The sequence below is a fragment of the Sorex araneus genome, chromosome X (assembly GCF_027595985.1).
Source record: "Sorex araneus isolate mSorAra2 chromosome X, mSorAra2.pri, whole genome shotgun sequence".
NCBI classification, from domain to species: domain Eukaryota; kingdom Metazoa; phylum Chordata; class Mammalia; order Eulipotyphla; family Soricidae; genus Sorex; species Sorex araneus.
In genome coordinates this window covers 127,633,657-127,659,541 of record NC_073313.1, presented here as the reverse complement: position 1 = coordinate 127,659,541, position 25,885 = coordinate 127,633,657, and positions in this window count along the sequence as shown.

Below are 25,885 nucleotides of genomic sequence, written 5' to 3'. Positions count from 1 at the left end.
AGTTATCATGTTCTGTTGTCTTTGGCCAGTTGTTACTCCCTTATTATGTTTCTTTATATCCCACATATGAAAGAGAAAATTCTGTATCTGCCATTCTCCTCTGACTAGCTCCACTCAGCACGATACTGTCCAGATCCATCCACCTAGCAGCATTGCATGATTTCATCTTTTATTATAGCTGAGTGTAGGATATTGGTTTGTCCTTTCTCCCTTACCACAGAGTTTAGGTTTATCTGGTAATAATCTCTAAACTAATTTTAAGGCAACCTTGGTATGTCCTGTTCTCCTTGCCACAAGGAGCTTTGGTATATGGGGTCACATCTATCAAAGTGCTCCCGAGTCACTCCCATTCCTTTGACTATCTGTAACCATTTCTCTATGCTCTCTTCCCCAACCAGTTAATCAGCTTTTCCCCTAATCAGACTCTGTTAATTTGTAATGTCAGACCATTCTAGGACACTGAACTTGTATTGTAAGTAAGTTAATATTGCCTTTCTACTCTCCTTGTGTCTTTTGGATAGTTTACTTTAAAGCAATGTCCTTTCTGTATGGACAAAGAAAGAGTTGTTAATATGCTTTTGTAACATGGGATTTAATAGGCTTTGAATACTATTGACTCCCGGGCATCTGCTTTCTCGACTTAAGCCTCAGTTGCCCTTACTTCCTAGCACTCCCAAAAGCATGGTCCCGATGAGTGACGGGACGGACCCAGGGCAAGTGGTGAGTTATGTGCTACCCTGGCATCGAGATGGGCCTGGCCAAAGTGCCTAATGCTTAAATTAAGAGCTTGGTCATGGACAAATACTGTCATGATCCAAAAGCGACAAGGGGACTAGGACCCTACTAGGGATAGGAAAGACTAATCTGGCCTGAGCACTGTAGTCTGAGATTGAGATGACCCCAGGAGAGCAATTCTATAAGCTTAATGCATCTCTTGCTGTGTTCATACAAAATGATTAATATTATGAATGTTTATATGTTAGCTGGACAAGGAGAGGAGAAACACACCCATGGGATTCCGCTCTTGCGCGGGTGTCCTGCTGAAAGTGAATCTGTCCTAGAAGAAGCATCCCCTGAGGGAAAGAACTTTACCCCTATTGATTGTAACCACACCTATGTGTAAGCCCCAACCCCTCATGTTTGGGGATTTAACTAGGCTGTAAGGGGGGCCAGTCCCAGTGCCAGATCTGGAGAAGCCAGATCAAGATCCAGATCCAAAGGAGAAGGTGAATGAAGTAGCATGGGGGAGGAAGAAGCAGGAGGAGACTCAGAGGAGAATGGAGATGGGAATGAAATAAACTGTAACTGAAACAAACCAGCCTGGCCTTTGTTCCTTCCTTCGCCTGCCTTGTCATTGCCATCAACCTCCCTGGGGTGGGGGAAGTGGCTGGAGACTATTGAATGTGGGCGGCGGGAGAGATAGAGCGCCGCTGCCCTGTGCCTGCTGCCCATGTCCCCCTTCTTTTTTGTGTGTTTACACAGCTGAGTAATATTCTATTATGTGTATATAGTACACACATATACATATTTTTTTTTCTAGTCATCTGTTCCTGGAAATCTGAGTTGTGTCCATATCTTAGCTATTATAAATACCTCTACAATAATTATAGGAATTCAAAGATCTTTCTGAATAGTCTTTGGGTCCTTGGAGTAGAGACCAAGAAGTGGAATTGCTGGATCATATGTAAGTTCAATTATGTTTTTGAGAAGTGTATATATTATTTTCCAAAATGGCTGAACCAGTGGTATGTCAGTATATTAGTGTTCCTTTTCCACCACATCCATAAAACACTAGTTATTTTTGTCCTTTTTGATGTGGTCCAGTCTTGCTATTCAGATTTTCATTTCTCTATTGATAAAAGAAGCAGAGCATTTTAAAAATACATCTATTGGACATCTGTCTGTCTTCTTTGCAGATGTTTTGTACATCCCCCCACTTAAGATGGAGTTTATTATTTCTTAAGTTTCAGAAGTGCTTTATATATCCTAGATATTAACCAACAAATCACAAGTTGCAAGACTCCTTGAACCTCAGGTTATTCATTTGTGCTATAGAATAGAAGCACCTATTTCTCAAGGTTATTCAGACTTAAGCAAGACAACGTATATGAAGGTCCTGGTACTATGCTCAACACACATAATTATCCAATATATACTGGATTTTCTCGTTCAATAATTTATATTTCACACAGGGATAAGTAGTAGAGTAGAAGATATAATGGATAATAACTTTTTGAGGGGGCACACTCAAAGGTGTTCATGGGTTACTCCTGGATCTGCACTCTTTGTTTAGGGGCATATTTGGGGCTTAGGGGACCCCAAGGGGTGAAAGCTACTGAACTTGGTGGGCTATGTGCAAGGCTAGCAAGTGCATTACCCACAGTACTATCTCTCTAACCCTTTGATCATGCACTTGAACTAGGCATTTATCAAATGGTCTACAGTAACACTACTTTTTAACTTCTTTCTGGAAAACATGAAGATTAGGAAGGGTTTGACCAGGCAAGCTGAATTAATCAAGCAATCACTTTACTATCAGAAACTAGAGCCTAAAATTTCCTTGTAGGAGTATGAAGACAAAGTAGCAGGGCCAGAACCATTGTACAGTGGGTAGGGTGCTTGTCTTGCATGCAGCTGGCCTGGGTTTGATCCCCAGCACCCAACATGGTCCTCCAAGCCTGCCAAGAGTACTCTTTGAGTGCAGAATCAAAAGTAAGTCCTGAGAACTGCCAATTGTGTTCCCAAAACAAAAAGACAAACTATCATAGTTTGTTCAAATGTTGATAAGATGGAAAATACCAAATAAAAATTAATAAACAAAACAAATAAAGGTTTCCGGTCTAAAAATAAACTTATTAGGAGCTCAGAGATATTGTACGGAGGTGAAGGCACTTGAATGTAGTTGACCAAATTAAATCCCTGGCACCACTTGGTCACCCCCAACACTGGGTTAAGCCCTAGAAGACCCCCAAGAACAACTGGGGTGACTGGGATATTCCTCAGAACTGCAGATCCCTGGTACTGCTGTTGGACCTTAACACCAGCACGACCTTTGGTCTTTGTATTTAGTTGCCAACAAATTATCTGAGAAATGCTGCGAGAGGATCCTTACTCACTAAAATAAATTTAGGTACTGGAACAATGCAATCTGAAAAACGTGCTATTATTTAGTTTCTAAGACACAGATAACAGCAACACACACATTCCATTATAAAAAAATAGTTGTAGAAACTCCAGTGAATGACGAGGAAATAACACTTCTGCTCCTGAGATGCAGTGTTTCACATAGTTATTTTAAAATGTGTATGTATTGATCCGATACCATGTGACATCCTTGTGTCCTCATAGAAATTTCCCTGGAAATGGGGAACATAAGTGGACCAGATATCAAGTGATCTGTTTCACTTCATGTTCTGTTAAGAGTAACTTGCGTTTACCACATAATGACTTAGTGCCTTAGTTTCTTAATTATGAATATGTTAAAAAATAATATATGTCTTAAATAGCAACTCTATGGACAGTTTGAAATTCTCTCAAATTCTTGTTAAAAAAAACATGCTTTGGAAAATAAAGGATGTTTTCAAGGCTATGTACATTTGGTTTTTTTGCCCACACTGCCGTGCTCAGAGCTTATGCCTGACTCTACACTTAGACTCCTGGAGTGGCTGCAGTGGTCTTGAAGGCCATATGGGGTGCTAGGAATTACAAATAGTTTGGTAGCATTCAAGGCAAGCATCTTACGCACCGTACTATCTCTTCAGACACTCCAGGCGTGAGTTTAAGAAAATCTTTTCTTCACTATATGTTTCTCTGAGAAGTCTTGAAAATCAGCTACAACCAAACTGTTTTTATATTAAGTCCTTTTATCTCTATTTAAAATTTTAACGTGTTATTTTTTTGGTCATCTTTTCTTCTTCTGCTCCTTTACCCCAGCCCTTCTACCCTCCCCTCTTCCTCCTCCCTCAACTCCTCTTTCCATTCTCAACTCTGTAATTACATTGTAATTACATTAATTTACTAAGGGATCACTCCTGATGGTACTCAAAATATCATATGTGATACAGGGGATCAAACCAGCGTCAGTCACATGCAAGGTAAGTGACTTAGCCCCTGTTCTAGCTTTCTGTCTCTGTTTCTCCTTTGTTCTTATTTGTCTTCCTCCTCTGCTTTTTTTCATTCCTTCTTAATTTTTCCTTTACAGTTGTTAATCTTCTGTCCCACATGTGTATATGTAAATATATAATTTTTGAATTAGAAATGTGTAACTTATTTATTTTACTTTACTCCAAAGACAATGCCCACTCAATTTTTTTCAAAAGCAATTTAAAATACATCTCTTGTCATTATCCCTCCAGTACATTTTTCTTAACATGATGCCTTGCAGTTCCATAAAATTTTGCTGGGTTACAAGATTTTGTTGCTTATAACTGCCCAATATTCCATTTTGTATAGATACAGAAATTTTAGAAATAATAAAAGGGAGTAGACAGTATTAAATGATGACAAACCATTGATCATGTGTTACAAAATTGAAATAAGCAAGCAGATGGGGAGAAGCATTGAGGGTAGGAAAAGATAAACTTGAAGTGACATTAGAAAAATGATGAAAATATTTGGACATTATGGTGGTTGTAAGATATAGCAAATTTGTATTTTAAAATTAAAAATGTTATAACTATTTTATTGTAACCATGTTGCTTAAGCTACAAAAAACCCTTTTTAAAAAAATATTTTTATTGAATCATCATGAGATACACAGTTATGGCATTGTTCATAATTGGGTTTAAGTCATAAGATGCTCTCAATACCCATTTCCCTTCACCAGTGTCCATTTCCCAGTACCAGTGCCTGCAATTTCCCTCCAACCAACACTCCCATCCCCACTCCCAACTTGCATGTATGGCTGGCACTTTTAATCCCCCCCCCCGTCTCTCTCTCTGACTGGGGTACATTATAGTTTGCAATACAGATACTTGCAGGTTATCATGTATATCCCTTTACCTACTCTCAGCATTCAATTGTTGTCCAGAGCAATCATTTCCAACTCTCATTGCCATAGTGGTCCCTTCTCTACTTCTCTAAATCCTAACTGGAACCCTCTGCTGTGGCCACCTCCAACAGTGGACCAGTCCTCCCAGACCTTGTTTATACTGTCAACAGATACCAGTCTTATTATATATCTCCCACAAATGAGTGTAATCAGTCTATGTCTGTTCCTGTTTTTATGATTCATTTCACTCAGGACAGTGTTCAGGCCCTTTCATTTATAAGCAAGTTTCATGACTTTGTTTTTCGTGGTGATCGCATCAGACCTGAATCCATAAGGTACCTGAAGGAAAGTATAGGACAAAACATTCATGATATTGAAGCTAAAGGCATCTTCAAAAATGTAACACCACTAAATAAACAAGTTGATGTAAGTATAAACAAATGGACCTACACTAAACTAAGAAGCTTCTGCACTGCAAATGAAACAATGACAAAGATACAAAGACAGCCCACAGAATTGAAAAAGTTATTCACCCTACGCAGATGCAATAGAGAAGGGATCACTAAGAAAATGATGGCTGGAGAAACCAGTTGAGATGGAGATGCATGCAGAAAATAGATAATGGACCAAACATGATGACCTCTCAGTGTCTGTGTTACAAGCCATAATGCCCAAAAGTAGAAAGAGAGTATGGGGAATATTGTCTGCCATGGAGGCAGGGGAGGGTGGGAAAGCGGGGGTATACCTGGGATACTAGTGGTGGGGAATGTGCACTGGTGGAGGGATGGGTGTTTGATCATTGTGAGATTGTAACCAAACATGAAAGCTTGTAACTATCTCACGGTGATTCAATAAAATTTAAAAAGTAGAAAAAAAAAGAAAATGTTATTCACCAATACCCATCTTTTAGAGATGAATATTAATGATATATGAGGCACTGGTAGAACTTTACAAGAAAAAAACATCCAACCTTATAAAATATTTGGGGAAAATGATAGAAACTTCCTGAAGAAAGAAAATCAAATGGGCAAAAAGCACATGAAAAAATGCTCTACATCACTAGTCATCAGGGAGATGCAAATCAAAACAACAATGAGACATCATCTCACACCATAGACTGGCACACATCCAAATGTGTTGGCACAGATGCACAGAGAAAGGGACTCTTCATTCATTGTTGGTGGGGATGCCTGCTGATCTAGCCTTTTGGAAAACAATATGGTCATTCTGCTTCTAGGAATATACCCTGGGGGTCCCAAATCATACTGCAGAAGAGCCATTTGCACATCTATGTTCATTGTAGCACTGTTCACAATAGCCAGAATCTGAAAAGTACCTTAGTACCTGAGAACAGAGGATTGAATAAAGAAACTACAAGGCATCTACATGATGGAAAACTTTTGTTTTGAACAAAACCATCTTTTGATTGGTTAATCTAGGCAAGCTGCTTGATGCTTTTGTTCTCTCAGTGTCAAGTAAGAGCTGTTGTATTCAAATGGAAGAATGCTTGGTTCGAAAGAAATATGGGCACCTTGTGCCTCACATAGTTGTTCTGCTGTATCTGAGATTCCACCAAGAACACATTAATTTCTTTATCCAGCCGTTTCATTACTACTGTCTGCCAACCTAGGTCCAACATACTTCCTTGCTGACTTAGTAAAAAACATACATTTGGCTAAAATAGTGGTGAAATTCAACTTTTAAAGTTTGAGTAAGGACCAAATTTTAATTTGTAAAAAAAATAAAATTTGTTTTAATTGATTTATTTAATAGCACTTTTCAAATCCACTAGTGTGGTCTATAATTTCAGTTCAACTTGACTTCCAATTTGCCGTCTGACATCAACTTCTCTGATACTACTGCTTTCTAATTATACTTACGTTACACACTCCTTTTTTTTAGAATACTGCAAACATAATTTCTCTCCAGAGTGTTACACATGTCATTTGTTAACTTTCTTTGGGAATGGTTTTCCTTCATTCCTCAAAATTTTTCTTACTCAGTTTCCAATGTCCAACATCAGTTTAATAACACTGACCTTCCAATTCAGATATAAGATTTTCTGGGGGAACCTTCCTTACTTTTCAATCCTCAAGTCTCTGTTTGAAGTATATAGTTATGAATTGGATGAAAGTGTAACTGAAGCATAAGGAACAAAATTAACACTGGTATCATTTGTTCAGGAAAGATAAGGTAGGACATAAACTAAACAGGGCCTTGTTGGTTTAGCTGAAAATTTCATGAGTAGTTGTGTAAGAAAAATAGATGTCATTAAAAAGAATGACACTGACCACATGTGAGTTTTAAAGAGATTATACTCATTACTCTATGGAAAATCTGCCTAAAGAAGGTAGATGGGGGGCTTGGGGAGAAGGGGACTATGTATAAGGCTATTTGTAGTAGTGCAAAAAGGAGAAGATATTGACATGGGATATAGTTAATTAAATGTGCAGCATATTAACAAAGTGAAAAAAAATGAACCTTTTAAAAATGTTTTATGTTATTAAAGCACCATGATTTATAAAGACATTCATAACTGAATTGAGTTCTAGACATACAGGATTCCATTTGGAGATTATTCTTGTCATTGTAAATACCTTACATTTTCTTCCATTCTTTTGTTTCTCACTTATTTTTCAACATTGTTATCAATGCTTGCTTGTATTTTGTATTCGAGGTCATCTATATGGTTCTATCCTATGAGATTCTGCTACTCTGGTTTGCTAGTGTCTACTTTTGCTCATTCAAATCCATTTGTATGAAATCTTTCATCCTCTGAAGAAATTCTACCCTATTCGGTTGAATTTCTCATTCAGTGATTACTTAATTTTACTGTCAAGTGGTTGCTTAGTTTTTGTTACTAGTGCAGTGAGTGTTGATTTTAGGTCCTCATAAACCAGTACAAGCATTTTTTTTTCTTTTTTGGGTCACACCTGGCGATGCACAGGGATTACTCCTGGCATTGCTCTCAGGAATTGCTTCTGGCGGTGCTTAGGGGACCATATGGGATTCTGGGAATTGAACCCGGGTTGGCCATGTGCAAGGCAAATGTCCTACCTGCTGTACTATCACTCCAACTCCCAGTGCAATTCTGTCTCTATCTCACTGTAGCTGACTTTCTTATTTTCCCCATTGTTCTTCAAGATTTGTGGGTGTTGATGGGGGTTTAGATTCCCAGTTACTTGAGAACTGATTTGTTTAGTTGTTTATACTAGATGTCTACTAATAACACATCTGCTGTCCAGATTATTTGCCTTACCATGAGTTGCTATTTGAGCATAAGCAGGAATTATCAAGTAGTTACTCCATTGAGTTAACTGAGATTTAAGGCTTTGTACTATCTGAGTTATAGGAATGCCACATCTGATCTATCCCCAGTGTGAGGGGTATATGCAGTAATGTTTTAGATTTTGGGTTTGGGGATAGACAGATATGAAGTTGTCCCAATCCCTGGCCTAAACATATAAATGTTTCCCCAGGCTTTCTTGTATGTGGCTGAGCAAAGATTCAGGGAGGGGAGGGAAAACATCAACAAACCTTCTTGAAGACTGTGGTTTGGGGAGTGAAGAAGATAATACGCAAGATTTTGCCTAGTCCTTCCTGGTGTATGCAATTAGGTGAATGGTGGAAGCCCATTCTTTGATGGAAATTTATTTGTGTTGAAGAGGTAGGGGTTAAGATGGTGAACACAAGCGTAAGGTTTTAGAATCATTCTCAATTTTAGTTTTAGAGTTTGTAATTTTCTTAGTAGAATGCTTTATTATACTATTACAGAATCATAACAATTATAGCTTACTTAGTGAATATGTACTCGTGCCAAACACTGTTCTTCATGCTTCACATATTTATGGCATCACTTAGACATCAATAAATGATAATGTTTTTATCCTATAATTATCATTATTGCATTCATAGTGACTGCATTTTCTGTACAAAGTTAGTTAACACAAGCAATTTCTTCGTATCTAATTCTCTTTTTATAGACTCCATACAGGAAACTACCAGATATTGCGGCAAAGCTGAATAGAGTACAACGGACTTTATTTCTTTACTAATCCTGAGGGAATATCCTAGACTATTAAATTTATCTAGTCTTGGACATTTCTATCTATGTACCATATCTAAAAATCTGTTCTCAGTGGGCTCCATTTATCTGTGTTATATTAGTCTGCTTCTTCATTCATTAACTTCATTTTTATGAAGTGGTTATGAATGGCATTATCTCCAAATTTTCATAAAGTCACATATGCACTGATTAGAACAGTCTTTCCTAAAGACTTGGGGAATGCTGGAACTATCCAGGAGGTGGTAGTAGCGTTGGGTACAATTAATGTGTGATTTCTGTTTCTAAGTTTAGAAAAGGTAAGGGGGTACTGACTGAATTATTCTTTGCTAAAAAGGAGATGACAGGCTAAATTATTTTGGGACCTCTGGAATAGGGCATGTTTGTTTTGTTTGGGGGGTGCATCTACTCACAGTGGTGCCCAGGGCTTACTCTTAGTTGAAGGATTTTTCCTGGCAGGCTTGGGAGCTGATAAGTGGTGCCAGGGAATTGAACCCTGATCAGCTGTGTGCAAGGTCAGTACATGCTGTACTTATTGCTTGGACCTTGAACTATAACATTTGTCCCCAATGTTAGAGACAAAGAGCTCAGTAGAGTTAAAATATAAAATATCATTTTTTTAAAGTCAGCTTAACCTAGAAGCTCAACTGGTAGCTATTAAATTTAGGTTAAATTTAGTTTTTTAACTGAGGGCATAAAGAATTTTAAAACTTTCTCTGGTCTAAATGCTGACAATTTTAGTATTTGAGATGATTCATGCATAAGATTATCTCCAAATGTATTTAAATGCCTAAAAACTTGGTGGACTAATCCATATTTGCAATATAAAGGTGCAAGATATTTACACAGGTACTTTGGAAATTATTTCAATTTTCAGATTAAATTATCTTCAACTTTTCACAATCAGCACCACTTTTGCTTTATTTGGGAGTAGGTCTGTTTTATGTATTAAAATTGTGGTCAAAAAGAAAACACTGGCACCAGAGAAATAGTTTAGTGGTTATAGCATTTTCCTTGCATGCAATCCACATGCGTTCAATTCCTGGCAGCTCATGTGGAGACCTACGATGGCCAGGAGTGACATCTGGGTGCAGCGTCGGGAGTAAGCCTTGCACATACCAGGTATGGACCCCAAACAAAACAAAACAAAAAGTACATGCTGCTTTTATTACACATGAAAATATCAGCATATGTCCACTAAACTGGACACAATATAAATATCATGTCTTCTTCTCAGGTTGATATTAGGAAGGAATACTTGCCAAAACAACAGTGATTTGTGTGCTTTTCAGAAATGGTCTTTAGATTTTTGTGGCAATATGAAACATACATAGATTTCTGTATAGACTTGCATCCTCCTTATTTTGCTCCATAATACACTGCGGTGATTTCAAATCTTTGCATTTTTCAGGGAAAGTACAATTAGAAAAAAGCAGGTGTGACTAAAATAACTAACAGACTGATTAGCCACATAATCTGTGTAGCTAAATTCAGGCTGCTAGCCACATTCACTCTTATTTATAAAGCAATCAGGAAAAGCCTACTATAATGAGGGATTGCCAAAGAAGATACTTACATGGATTTATATGCAGGGAAAGTTCATTGATTCACAGCGGAAAAAATAATACAGAAATCTGAGTAACTATAGCTGCCCCAAATGGGATAAACAGCAATGCAGAATTGATCTATTTGCATATATGGCAACAAGAAAAGCTTTTTTATTCACTTTGTTATCGCTGTAGTACCCGAATATGTCAATACCACGGAGGAGGAAAGCTGATGGAGCCCCAGAGGCAGCTGAGAATCTTGCTCTGAAGTTGAAATTCCCATCTAGGCAAATGCATGTGGGAGGTTTGACTTTGTTATTCACACGGGTCCAGATGGTGCTGTCCAAAGCCAGAATCTCTGGGCCACCAGAGCAGCATGGGAAAGCTTTCAGTTTCTTCTAAATCAAATGCTGCTGGCATTTGTAGCAGGGACTTCATGGAAGGGTGCCAAACTTTTACAGTCAAACTGTGAACACATTTTTTCCCTTTACTTTCATCAGTCTCTTCACTTGAAATGCATGAGTGAAGATACTTTCTTTTAATATTCAAAATTGCTTCTGTTTCTTTGAATCACATCATCTTAATTGAGTTTTAAAATGAAAGAAATCAAAATTAAAGAAACAACTCATTTACATTTTAAAATTGAGGTACCCTGGTTTACAATAGTATTATTGACGCTTTAGGTATACAATGTTAAAGCACCACAGAAATCACTGATGTGCCAAAATTCTTCACAATTTTCCACTGGCTGTTTCTTACCTACCCACTCTTGCTGCTTAGAGACTCAGTTATGACAGTAGAATTTTGTATTTATCTTTTTTGGACATTGTCTATTCTCTTGCTTTACTCCTTTATACTTTACATACAGTTGAGAGCGTCTGTTGTTTGTCCTTCTTGAGGGGTCAGTCCCCACTATACATACGTGGCTTGGCATACAACATGCTAAAAACCCTTGACATACACAAAGATGAAACTGTTGCAGTATAGCAAAGTTCTTCTAAGAAGGACCAAAATTTACACAAGTTTACTCTTCAGATCTATATCAGTGATGAAATTTCAAGCACATGAACCCTCAAGCCCAGGTTCTGCATTTAGTTTACTATTAGTGGCAAAATATCAAGCATACCAAGCACACAATATCCCTAAAATAAACTTCCCCTAAAGAATAGCAAAAATATCTGTGAAATTGCAAGACAGAACTCCCTCTCGGGACAGTCTCCACTGTCTCACTTTGACTAGTCCATTCTTTAATGAATTTCTTACTTTACTTTTGCCTCAAAGTCTCTCTTCTGGTACTGTTTTTTTGTCTTTGTTTCTGGGTCACACCCAGTGATACTATGTGTTTACTTCTGGCTCTGTGCTATGGGATAACTCTGAAAAGTGGTTTATAAAGGCTGGCATCTAATATTCATTAAACACACCACCAAATTTTGTTTTAGCTTTTCAACATTTGAGGGGGAGTAAGTTTATGTATGAGGATTTTCTTAGTTTAGGGAGAAATCTTTTTTTTTTGCTTTCTGGGTCACACCTGGCGATGCACAGGGGTGACTCCTGGCTCTGCACTCAGGAATTACTCCTGGTGGTGCTCAGGGGACCATATGGGATGCTAGGAATCGAACCCGGGTCGGCCTCGTGCACGGCAAACGCCCTACCCGCTGTGCTATCGCTCCAGCCCCTAGGGAGAAATCTTTTACATTGAATTTATTGATCATTCAGAATCACGCATGTGGTTCTCAGGGGCCATATGTACAGGGTAGGATGCAGGCAAGGCAATCATAGCCTTAACCCCTGTACTATCTCTCCGGCCTACTGGTGAAATTTTTTTACTAAACCACAACTTGTGTCCTTTGGGTTAGGTTTTGAACCACCCATTTCTTTTTCTAATATCACTTAACTTTACATATAAATCATAGCAATATACAAAATCTTACCTTTTATTTAAGCTGCTTCTGATTTAGAAATAAATGCTTGTATTAGAAATAGAGTAAGTTGTAAATAGAACATTTTCTTTGATATAAGATAATCACAATTTTACATTGCTTGTCAATTGGTAGCAATTGAATCTCGATGAGTGTTTATAAGTAATCTTTCCACACCGTATAATAGGCATTTCAATTCACAACTTTCAGAATTGCCTTTGCATCCCTTCTCAGTATTAAACAATGTCTTATGTAGCAACTCTACCAAACCCAAAGCTACTTTGTACCAATGCATGAGCCTTTAGCATCTTTGCATTGTTTTACTCTATCTTCTCCTAATCCAGTCTCTTGCTGGAAAAAAGAAACACGTTTAAACATTGGCTAAAAGCAGAGGGATTTTTTTCCAGTCATTTATTTCACTCTTAAGAAAACTCAATATGCGTTCTTTCTCTGTATTTTTTTTTGTTTACTCCAAAAAACACTTTAAGAGCTGGCAAATAAAATGATCAGAAAATAAATCTGTGAGCAATTAATGATGACTATATGATTTTCACCTATAAAAATTAGAAAATTAAAACCATTTGAGACAAAATGATAAAATGCCTATCATCACTTACATATATATGCTTTTAACTCTGAAATCTAGAGTACATTACATTAAATTTTATTTTATAATTTGGTCTCATTATGGCAATAGTCATGTCTCATGTGTCATTAATAATACTTTTAGAGCAATTCTTTATTAGTATATTTTGGAGCTTACATGTAATAGATAAGACCTACATATTCGAATTTTCCCTTTACACTTTATATAAACACTGTGGTTTACAAAGTTGTTCACGATAAGTTGTTGATAAGTTGTTACAGGCATTAAATATTCCAACACCAGTTCCACTACCCCTGCATCTTCCTTCTACTACTGTCTCCAATTTTCTCAACTGCCCCGACCTGCCCCCGTAGCAGGCCATTAATAATTTATTATGTATTTCCTGTTATCAATAGTTTGCTGACAGAATGATCAAAAATATTTTCTTAGAAGAAAGTGAAAATTGTGTATCTCACCATGAATGAAGCCATTAAGTCCTTGTATAACATATTACTAAGATGTTGTTACAGGTTAAGACTTCTGTGTTTATATTTTGTTAATCGAGGTAGGTGCTCTGTTACATCCCATCCAATCTGATGTGCTAGTACTGGATTATCAGTATTATCGAGTTTGAGATATAGCTCCAGGAAGTCCAGAATTTTTAATGTAGTGATACAGCTTGAGTTAAATTTTTGACTGGGTAGAGGTTTGGGGGTGTGTCTGTGCATGTGTGTATGTGTGTGTGACTACCAGGGCTTCCAGAAGTACGGGGTGGTAGGGGAGGAGGCCCACTCCATAAAAGCCTGGAGATTTTAGCCACAAAAATAACCCCATATACCTGAATTTTTCAGCAGGTTAATTTCTGGGTGAGGCTTGACCTGAGGCAGTGGAGTCTTGTCCGCAGCACGGGAAAGATTCTGAAGTGTGGGAGTTATTTGGCTCCTGGGGCTCTGTTTGGATAGGTACACTGGGATGACCTGTCCTCCTCTGGGGTGATGGATCAGAGAACTCAGACACGCCAGATGTCCAGCAGAATATTCTAATATTATTTTCCTTGTCTTACATCACAATATATAAGAATTCAGGCTGTAGTGAAGTTCTAAGTGCTTTCTAAAAAATAGTCATGCCCCAGAGACAGAAGGGATAATAAATGTATTGACAAGGGATTCAGGCTGTCATCGGATGTTCATTAAATGTACCACAAAATTTTGTTTTAGCTTTTCAACATTTGGGTAAGGGGGGGTCTAAGTTTATGAGGAATGGCTGACATTCTTGGTTGAGAAAAGAAATTTTTGATATTTTATATTCATTGGAATTAATTTGTTATGTATTAAGCAAGTGAATGAAATTTGTTAAAATATCATTAGTATTAGCAGAATCAGAATGATTAGAAACTATTTTATATAAGTTGTCCTTTATCTCTATTTTTTTAAAGAATCCTTCAGTTGTTTTTGCCTACATTTATTCATCTCATCTCTAAATTCTTATAGGATATTCTACCACAGTTAAAAATTTGATATAATGTTGGAATTATAATTTTTATACCTTACAATATTATTTATTGAATATAGTCAGTTTAACGAGGCATTTTTGTTATTTATTCTTCAAAGATGTCTATAGCTTCAGTATCATAGAGGGTTCTGTCTATGTTTACCTCCATGAATTAATAATCTATAATTAAATTCAGTTCTGGTATTGAGGTCTTTAATACATTTTGATATGATGCTTATGTGTGGCATTAGAAAGAGGTCTGACTTCATTTTTGTGCAGATAGCTACAACTTGTTGAAGATGCTTTCCTTGCTTGAATTTATATTACTTGCTCCATTATCAAAGAAAAAATTATCATATACTTTATGGTCTGTGCTAGGATATTCAACTGTATTTCATTGGTATGCAGGTATGCATTTGTCTGTATTTATCCCAATGCCATGCTGTTTTAATTACTACCACTTTGTAAAAAACTAAGGGTCGCCGAGGGGCGAGTGCACTTGCGGGTTCTCCGGGCGGCTCTGTCTCACCGCCCGCGTCCGTTGCCCCGGAACCGCTGTGTGTGCTGTCGGTCAAAGGCAGGCGACGGAAGGAAGAAGGAAGAAGGCCAAACTGGTTGCTCGATCCGTTTATTTCATTCTCTCTCTCCGCTTCTCTCTTGCTCTCGTGGATCTCTCTGGATCTGTGGATCTGACCCCCGTGGATCTGCCCCCATGGATCTGGCCCCATGGATCTGGCCCCGTGGATCTCGCCCCCCAACCTACTCTTCCAGCCTAGTTAAATCTCCACAGCATGAGGGGGTTTGGGCGTACACATAGGTGTGGTCACCATCAATAGGGTAAGGTCCTTTCCCTTAGGGGATGCTTCTCCTAGGACTTAATTCTCTTTGAGCAGGAGGATCCACCCAAAGGCAGAGTCCCATGAATGTGTTTCTCTTCTCCTCAGCCAGCAAACATATAAGAATTCATAATATTAATTATTTTGTATGGACACAATAAGAGATAGATTAAAGCTTATAGAATTGCTCTCCTGGGGCCATCTCAATCTCAGACTACAGTGCTCAGCCCAGATCAGTCTTTCTTATCCCTGGCAGGGTCCCAGTCTCATAATTACTATTGGATCATGACAGCATTTGTCTATGATCAAGCTCTTAACTTATAGTTAAGAATTAGGCACTTTGGCCAGGCCCATCTCGATGCCAGGGTAGCACATAACTCACCGCTTGCCCTGGATCCTTCCCGTCCCACGTTGGGGACCCTGCTTTGGGGTGCTAGGAACTGAGGGCAACTCAGGCTTAAGTGGAGAAAGCAGATGCCCGGAAGGGAATAATATTCGAGGCCAATTAATTCCCAAGTTATAAAAACATAATATTGTCTTCTTGTGTCTATACAAAACAGTCATAGCTTTAAAGTAAATTATTCAAAAGGCACAAGAAGAGGAGAAAGGCAATATTAACTTATATAATATAAATTCAGTATCCTAGGAAGGTCTGACCTTGCAAATTAGCAGAGTCAGATTAAGGGAACGCCACGGATTAACTCTTTTGGGGAAGAGAGCGTGGAGAAGTGATTATAGCTAAACAAAGGGATGGGAGAGATTCGGGAACACCTTTTTGGGTGAGACTGGGGTAAGCCTAAACTCTGGGGAAAACCGGGACAAGCTACTTGTGGCAAGCAGGGAGAGGACAAAGTAATGTCATCCTACACCACTTTGCAGTGCAATTTGAGTTTGGGGAAGGTAATGCTTCCCGTCTTCTTCACAAGGATTACTTTAGCTATCCATGGGGGCTGCTGTTTCATATAAAATTCAGAAGTGTTTGATCTATTTATTTGAGAAATATCATGGTTATCCTTAAAGGGACTGCATAGAATTTGTATAGGGTTTTGGCTGTACTGGCAATTTTACTATGTAATCGTCCCAATCCATGAGCAAGGGATGCGTCTCTATTTCCTCTTGTCCTCTTTTATCTCTTGAAGCAGTGTTTTGTAATTTTCTTTGTATAGGTGTTTTTTTTTTATAAGTATCAGTCTCTGTCATGTAGGGTGATATCTCATGGTTGTTTTAATTTGCATTGTCCTGATGATTAGCGATATAAGACATTTTTTTCACATGACTTTTTGTTTTTACATATTTATTTCTTTTTAAAAAAATTTTATTTATATTTTCAGTCACCATGAGATACAGTGTTGCAAGCTGATCATGGTGGGGTTTATTCGTAGCGTGTTTCAACATCGTCCTCTGCCAGTGTATATTTCCCATCACCAATGTCTTCAGTTTTTTTCACACAACTCTTCCCCCCAGTCTTTCGCTATGGCAGGTACTTTCCTTCTTTCTCTGTCTCTGTCTCTATTTTTGTCTGTCTGTCTCTCTCTCTTTGATGAAGTTCAGTTCATCTCTCCTCATTTTTTGACAGGGTTGGATGAATGGTTTCTTGTAGAGTTCTACCAGTGCTTTAGATATCTTGGATGTTAATCAGATAAGATGTTGGCAAATAGTTTTGAAGTTGGTGGGTCCTTATGGGTGGCTTATGTGAGGCAGAGAGGACAGAGACGTTCACTTTCTCCTGATCCACCTCTGCCACCCTGGGACTATCTGGGAAAGTTAGGACAGATAAAGTTTGGAAAGTCAGTCTTAGGCCTTACCCAGGATTTGCAGGTTCTTTGTCTATCTCACAGAAAGGAATTTCAGGAGTAGATGAACAATGAAATAAATTACATTATATTTGAATACTTAAGGAGGGGAAAGAGGGAGAGAAGTGAGAGAGAGTAACATGCTCAAGGGAGAACACAACCTTTTCCAAATGTGGAGTGAGCCCCTATACATTATCCCAACATTAGATACGAAAGCATGAAAGTACACATATCAAGAGAGGAGATGCAAGTGGCACATGTGCTTGACTGCCACATGTGCTCAGCCACAAGGGTACAAGCGTCACATGGTCTCAGGCAGCATATGTGCACACTTCCTTTGGTCAAGGTGGCTTTTACAGGGTTTTTCCCAAGGTACGCTAGTGGGGCTTCCTGGCTAGGTAGGAGTCTGGCCTTTTGTTACTGCTGGAGCTTCTTTCTGAGAGGGTTCCAGCTTTCTGTGTGTCTGTTACTGGCACAGTATGAGGGTCTTATCAGACCTAGCTCCTGTGTTTCACACTTGTCCCTATTGGTTTTATTATATCCTAGGAATTCCATTGCCCTGGTGGCCCTTCCCTGTCTACTTGCCTACATATGTTCCTCTCAGTCCGTGGGCTGTCTTTGTATTCTGCTCACCTCCTTTGAAGTGCAGAAAGGTCTTAATTTAATTTACTGCCATTTGCTTAACTTTGCTTCTACTTGCTTGGCCAGTCACATTTCATCCTGAAAGATGCCTCTATAGAGATTCAATATCATGGAGAATTATTTCTGTATTTTTCTTTATATATCATATGGATTCTGATCTAATACCAAGGATTTTAATCCATTTTGATTAGACTTTTGTCCGTGACATTAGAGAAAGGTTTCTGTTCATACATTTTTTTGCCTGTGAGCAGCCAGGTTTCCCAGCACCACTTGTTCAGGAGATTGCCTTCATCCATTTCGGTTTTTTTTTCTTCTTTATTGAAGATTTACTGTCCGCACACCTGAGGGTCTTTTTTCTGGATTTTCTCTTCTATTCCATTCACCTGAAGGCTTGGCTTAGTCCAGTTCCAAGCTGTTTTAATTACAGTAACTTTTTGCTACAGGTTGAAGTTGAGAAAAGTGATGCTTCCCAGCTTCTTTTCTCCCAAGGATTGCTTTGGCTATTTTTCTTTTTTGGGGGGGAGTGGAGTGTTATTCTTTTATATGAATTTCAGGAACGTTTGGTATATTTCTTTGAAAATGTCATGAGTATAGATTACGGATTCATCACCAGGATCTCACCATTCTACAAGGAAGTGATCATTGACGTAAAGGGAGAGGTTCGGCAGGGTGATACCATTTCACCGAAACTCTTCAGTGCCACCCTCGAGAACGTCATGCAATGACTAGAATGGGAAGGAATGGGAGTGAAGATATATGGTCGGCAACTAAACCACCTCTGCTTCGCTGATGACATCGTTCTCATAATACCAAACATTAGCCAAGCGGCACAAACATTGACTGACTTCGACCGCGAGTGTGGAAAGGTCGGACTGCAGCTGACTCTCATGAAGACAATGTTCATGAAAAATGAACTAGTCCCTGACGTTCCATTTATTCTCAATGGAAAGAACATCTCCGAATGCAGCAGCTATGTGTACCTGGGTCGAGAACTCAACATGAGGAACGACTTGGCGCCAGAACTGCGCAGGATCAACATGAGGAACGACTTGGCTCCAGAATTGCGCAGGAGGAAGAGAGTAGCATGGAACATTTTTCACTAACGTACACCTCAGAGACCTGGGCCTACGCAAACAGGATGAGAACGCTATTTGGGTATCCAGAAGAGGATTTGAAAGAGCTATGCTAGGAGTATCACGTTTCACTCAAATGAGAAAAGGAATCTGGAATTCTGACGGTCAAGAATCAGGGACGCTGTCTCGTTTACCAAGGCATTGAAAATCAGATGGAGGGACCCTCTGCGCCTAAAGACTTTGATTCCAGAGACCTAACACTTTCGGGCATCCAGCGCAGCTTCTAATAACAATGCACTGGGACTGCAAATTGGTCTATGCAATTTCTGGTAGAATTTTCCCTGGACTTTATACAGAAATCCAAAACTGTGCAGACGCTGCCGCGTCCGCGCGACTTAACATCTATAATTGTCAGCTATGTGAAACAGTTCCTTTTGAACAGGTCTGACTTGGGGGGGGAAACTCCAAATAATAACAGTAAGTTTTTGTTGAAATATTGAAGGTTATTAATGTAGCAGCCACCTCTCTGGACTGTGAACTAAGCAAAAGCCCCACGCTGGCCATTGCGGCGTGGCGTACACCATACTATGAGGCGCGGGATGGGGGATGAGGGTGAAAAAAAAAAGGGAAAAGGAAAAAGGAAAAAAAAAGAAGAAGAATAGTTATGTACTTGTAGCAGTGGAGCTCCATATCTCTTCATTCCCAGCAATGGAAAACTAATTATCAAATGCTTCCTTGGTAGTAGGTCTGTCTCTCTTGGGTGGAAACTCCAACAACTATAGTGAGTTTTGTGTTGAAATATGGAATGTAATCAAGTAAAGAGCAAATGAAGTGAAATTCATTAGTTATACAGTAGGGGGTAGGGGGTGGGGGCGGGGGGTATACTGGGGTTTTTGGTGGTGGACTATGGGCACTAGTGAAGGGATGGGTGTTTGAATATTGTATAACTGAGACATAAACCTGAGAACTTTGTAACTTTCCACATGGTGATTTAATAAAAAGTTAAAAAAAAAGAAAAAAAAAGAAAATCAGATGGATCGGACATGCAATGTGATTTAGAGACGACCACTGGACTAGAGCTATTACTGACTGGATTCCACGGGACATCAAAAGACCAAGTGGCCACCCATCAACGAGATGGTCAGACTTCTTCGTCAAAACCCTGATTGAACGATTTGAGGCTCTTCCTGTTCCTGGAGCGAGCAGATATTATTGGGCTACACTAGCACGCAACAGGAACAAATGGAGACATTCCTGAAGCCTGCTCAAGCAAATTGAGGATCAGTGGGATGACAAGTGATATAAGTGATACATAATTACAGAAACTGCTTTGAAACTGTATAATGCTTTGGGTATTACTATGATTTTGAGAATTTTAATCGATCCAATTCACTAGTAAAGGATGTGTTTCCATTTCTTCTTGTCCACTTTTTCTCTATGTGAGAATTGCTTTTTAGTATAGTTGTGTAGATCTTTCACTTTTTTAGTAAGTCAATTTCTGGGTACTGATTTTCTTAAGAACAAGAAAATTTTTTAAATACCTCTTCTATTTCAATTATTTGCATATAAGAAATACATGGACTTTTGTAAAAAACTAAAGAACGCCGAGGGGCGTGTGTACTCGCAGGCTCTCTGAGCGGCTCTGTCTCACCGCCCACGTTCTGTGCTCTGGAACCGCTGTGTGTGCTGTTGGTCAAGGGCAGGTGACAGAAGGAAGAAGGCCAAACTGGTCGCTCGATCAGTTTATTTCATTCTCTCTCTTTGCTTCTCTCCTGGCTCTCGATCTCTCTCAGGATCTCTGGATCTGGCCCCCCAACCCACTCTTACAGCCTAGTTAAATCCCCCAGCATGAGGGGCTTGGGGCGTACACATAGGTGTGGTCATCATCAATGGGGGTGAGGTTCCTTTTCCTCAGGGGATGCTTCTCCTAGGACTGATTCTCTTTCAGCAGGAAGATCCACCCAAGGGCGGAGTCCCATGAGTGTGTTTCTCCTCTCCTCATCCAGCAAACATATAAGCATTCATAATATTAATATTATTACAATAAGAGATGCATTAATACAATATTAATACAATAACAGATGCATTAAAGCTTATAGAATTGCTCTCCTGGGGCCATCTCGATCTCAGACTACAGTGCTCAGCCCAGATCAGTCTTTCCTATCCCTAGCAGGGTCCTAGTCTCATCATTACTTTTGGATCATGACAGCATTTGTCTATGATCATGCTCTTAACTTATAGTTAAGAATTAGGCACTTTGGCCAGGCCCATCTCGATGCCAGGGTAGCACATAACTCGCCACTTGTCCTGGATTCATCCCGTCCCTCGTCAGGCTTTTGGGGTGCTAGGAACTGAGGGCAACTAAGGCTTAAGTGGAGAAAGCAGATGCTCGGGAATGAATAATATTCGAAGCCATTTAAGTCCCAAGTTACAAAAGCATAATATTGTCTTCTTGTGTCTATACAAAAAGGACATTGCTTTAAAGTAAATTATTCAAAAGGCATAAGGAGAGGAGAAAGGCAATATTATAATATTCAGTGTCCTAGGAAGGTCTGATCTTACAAATTAGCAGAGTCAGATTAGGGGAAAGCTGATTAGCTGCTTTGAGGAAGAGAGCATAGAGAAGTGATTACAGCTAAACAAAGGGATGAGAGTGACTGGGGAACACCTTGATGGGTGTGACTGGGGTAAGCTTAAACTCCGGGAAAAACCGGGATGAGCTCCTTGAGGCAAGGGGGGGTGGAAAGGACAAAGTAATGTCATCCTACAGACTTTTGCTTATTAATTTTGCAAACTGCTGCCTTTCTACACTAATATATTGATTCTAGGAACATTTTTGGTAGACTCTTTAAAGAGTTTTTTTATATAGTACCATGTCCTCTGGAAATAGAGTTTAACTTCTTCCTTTCCCATCTGGATGCTTTTGATACCATTTTATCACATAATTGCTATATTAAGTACTTCAAATGCTATATTGAATAGAAATGTAAGAGTGGGGAACCTTGTGCTATGGCTGATGTTAGGGGGACACTTTCAGATTTCCCAATTGAGAATAATGTTTGCTTTGGTCTTGTGGTAGATGGCTTTAACTATATTGAGGAAAATTCCTCCAATTCCCTTTTTATTGACAGCTTTTACCATGAATGCGTGTTTCATCTTGTCAAATGCTTTCTCTGCATCTATCTATATAATCATATATTTTTAATTTTTCTTTTTTTTGGTATGGTGTATGACATTGGTTGACTTGCATATCCATCCTTGCATCCCAGAGATGAATCCCCCTTGGTCATGGTGTGTGATCTTTTTGATGAGTTGTTTAATTATATTATAACTATTTTTACTGAAGATATTTGCATATATATTTATAAGGGATATTTGTCTGTAGTTCTTTTTGTGGTGTCTGTGTCTGGTTTTGATATCAAGGTAATGTATTCTATATAGATACTACATGGAAGTGTTTTTATTTCATAATTTTCCTAGAAGAGCCTGAAAAAATTGGCAGTAGTTCTTGAGGATTTTAAAGGATTCACCATTGAATCCATATGGTTCTGGATTTTTATTTTGGGGATACTTTTGATTACCATTTAAATTTCCTTGACAGTGTTAGGTCTGTTCAGGTATCCATATCATCTTTGTTCAGCCTTGGAAGTTATTGGAGTCCATTAATTTATCCATTTCTTCTAGGTTCTCTCAATTTGTAGCAAAATGATTCTCAAATTAATCTCTGATGATGCTTTAAATTTCTGTGGTGTCTGTTGTGATGACTTCAATTTCATGTCTGATTTGATTAAGGTTCTCCATCTCTCTTTGTGAGTATCACTAGTGGTTGACTGATCTTATTTATTTTTTCAAAGAACCAATTCTTAGTATTATTAATCTTTTATATTGTTTTTAAAATTCCTATCTAGTAATGTCTGCCCTAAGTTGCATAATTTCCTCTCTCCTGACTGCTTTGGGCTGATTTTCTTCAATCATTTCCAAGCTTCTTTTCCCCTCTACACTTTATTTTAAAACCTCAGTTTACAAAGTTGTTCATGATAATTTGTTACAGGCAATCAATATTTCAACACCAATCCCACCACCACTATCACCTTACCTCCACCATAATCTCTTATTTTCATAACCATCTCTCATGCCTGCTCCCATAACAAGTCCACAGTAATTTATTTTATATTGCTTATTTCCAATAAATTGTCACCAAAATGATCAAAAATTAGTTCCTCGGTAAAAGATTAGTGAAAATTGTTGTATTTCAATGGGAACATTAAGTCTTTTGCTGAGGAATTACTAAAATGTTACAAATGAAATCCTTGTCTGAGGTATTATGATGTTGTTACAGAATATTATACAGCATATTCTGTGTTAATCTGTTAGTTAAGTTTGGTTGGCTTCTGTGTTACATCCCATCCAATCTTGTGTGCTACTACTGGAATCCGACTGGAAATTCATTTTTAACTGGTAGGCATCTTTGCCAGTTAAACCAAGCCACTACCATGCTCAGGCCACTCTCCACACATTCGAACGAGCCTTTGGAGAACTGGTGGAGGAACCCAGGTGTGCGGGACCCGGAGCCGAGATCTTAAAGGCTGCTCAGGTAGGGGCTGGGCATCTTCAACCCAGATCCCTCATTTTCTAGTAGCTAGGCAGTCACACTCAGAGACTGCCCCCAGCACCGTGTAATCCCATCAACAACCAACATCCAGAGAATATAAGACCAAGCTCCCAGAAGCAATACCTTATAGCCTAGTTCTCCCTTTTAGATAACCTGACAAGCTACCAAGAGTCTATTGCCCACTTGGGAGACCCTGGCAAGCTCCCCGTGGTGTATTCATATAAAAAATAAAGGAGTAGATACATACATACCTCTTGGAGAGCCCAGCAAGCTACTGAGAGTATTCTGCCCTCACAACAGAGCCTGGCAAGCTACCTGTGCCAAAAACAGTAACAATGGGTCTCATTGCCCTGACCCTGTAAAAGCCTCCAATCGTTGGGAAAGACGAGTAAGGAGAGGCTGCTAAAATCTCAAGGCTGAGTGTAATAGAGAAGTTACTGGTGCCCGCTTGAGTAAATCAATGAACAAAAGGATGACAGTGCTACAGTGCTACAGGCAACTTTGGGGTGTGGGTGTGACTTCTGGGATTTCCAGAATTACAGGGAGGTGAGGGAAGTCAGTCCACCATGACTCCAAGAAGGTCTCAAGTTTTCAGTCACAGATAGCCATGAACCTGAGTTTTAGGTAGTTTAATTTCTCTGTGAGGCTCAGTCCTGTGGTGATGGAGTGCAGTCAAAGGCATGGTGGCGACTTTGAAGAGTGAGAGTAAGCGGCTGTCATGCTTTGTTTGGGCAGGCGCTGGCCTACCCTCCTCTGAGATTTCTCCCGATATCTCAGCAGGGAACAGGTGTCTGAGAAATATTTGCAGCTAGTTAATGTTTATAGAAATTATTTATGAGTCTCTGAAATAAATCTGGTAGATGAGCTTATATGGCTGTGGAGGTTGTTTGTGGGCGTGACTCATTTCCCAGACCCTTAAACTGCATTTAGATCATGGTGTGGGCCCTTTCTTCTTTGTAATAAATGCTTGTACGCTTAAGAACATTCCTATTAACATCACTTTTATTGTGCCCTACAAGTTCTGGTCTCTCATTCTTGTTTGCGTCCAGGAATGTCTTAATTTTCTTTCTGATCCACTGGTTGTTAATTAGTGAACTATCTGGATTATTGGTGTTTGAATTGTTTCTCATTTTCTATTTTCACTTCTGTTTTCAGTGCAACATGGTTGGAGAAGATAGTTCATACAATTTCTATCCTCTTGACTTTATATAGGTATTTTTTTGTGGCCCAGCATGTGGTATATTATGGGAAATGTACTGTGTGCATTGGAGAAGAATACAAGAAAGTGAATTCAGCTTATGGGGAATTAAAAGCCATACTTAGTCTCTCTCTTCCATTTCTTACTTCAAATCCAGTATTTCTGCTGCTTTATTGATTTACAAAGTGGTGGTAGAGTAATGTTGAAACATCCTCAGCTATTATTGTGTTGCTGTTGATGTTTTTCTTCAAGCCATTAGCAGTTGTTTTAAGTATTTTGCTGGCCTGGGAGAGTGAAATCTTCCTGATTTGCATATCACTTGATAATTGAGAAATGACTCTCTCCACCTTTTTTTCAACTTTTTAAATCCTGAATTAGATGTTTTTTGATACCAAATGCTACCCTGGCCTTTTTGTGAGTGTCCTTTGCTTGAAATACTGTCTTTCAATCTTTGACTTTGAGTATGTGTTTACCCTTACTGCTCAAATATGTTTCTTGTAGACTGCTGAAGGTTGGATTCAATTTTGCAACCCTTACTACTATTCTGTGTCTTAGTTGGTGCATTTAGATCATTAAAATTGAGATTATCATGAAGTTTTGTGCCATATTTCTGTGTAAATTTGATGTGTTCATGAGACTATTTTTGTTTTAAAGTAGCTCCTTTAGTTTTTCTTCTAGTTCTTTATAGTTATTAATTTGTAGTTCTTCTATTTAGTAATTCTTTAGTATAGTTTTAGTACTTCTTCAGTTATCATAATGCCCACATAACTGTAGATGCTTCCCAAGATTGGGAAGTCAGAAACCTGATGCAATGTGCATGTTTTTAATATTTGGTGATAATGGCCAATCATGGCAAATATATGATCATATATGTGAAAGAAGCTTTCAGAGTTGAACAGGAAACACAGCTTATGTTACCACTTATTATACCACTTATGGTTATAATATTATGCATGATTGAAGTCATCATAAATGTTTGGCTCGTCCTTTGTAAACCTTGTTGTGTACTTTGGGATAGTAAAAACTTTGTTCTCTCAATAGAACTTTGTTTGTAAAGACAAATGGTGTCCAAGACCTTTTTTGTCATAATATCTTTTGGACTCTGCTATAACTCCTGGCTATTTTTCTAATTCAT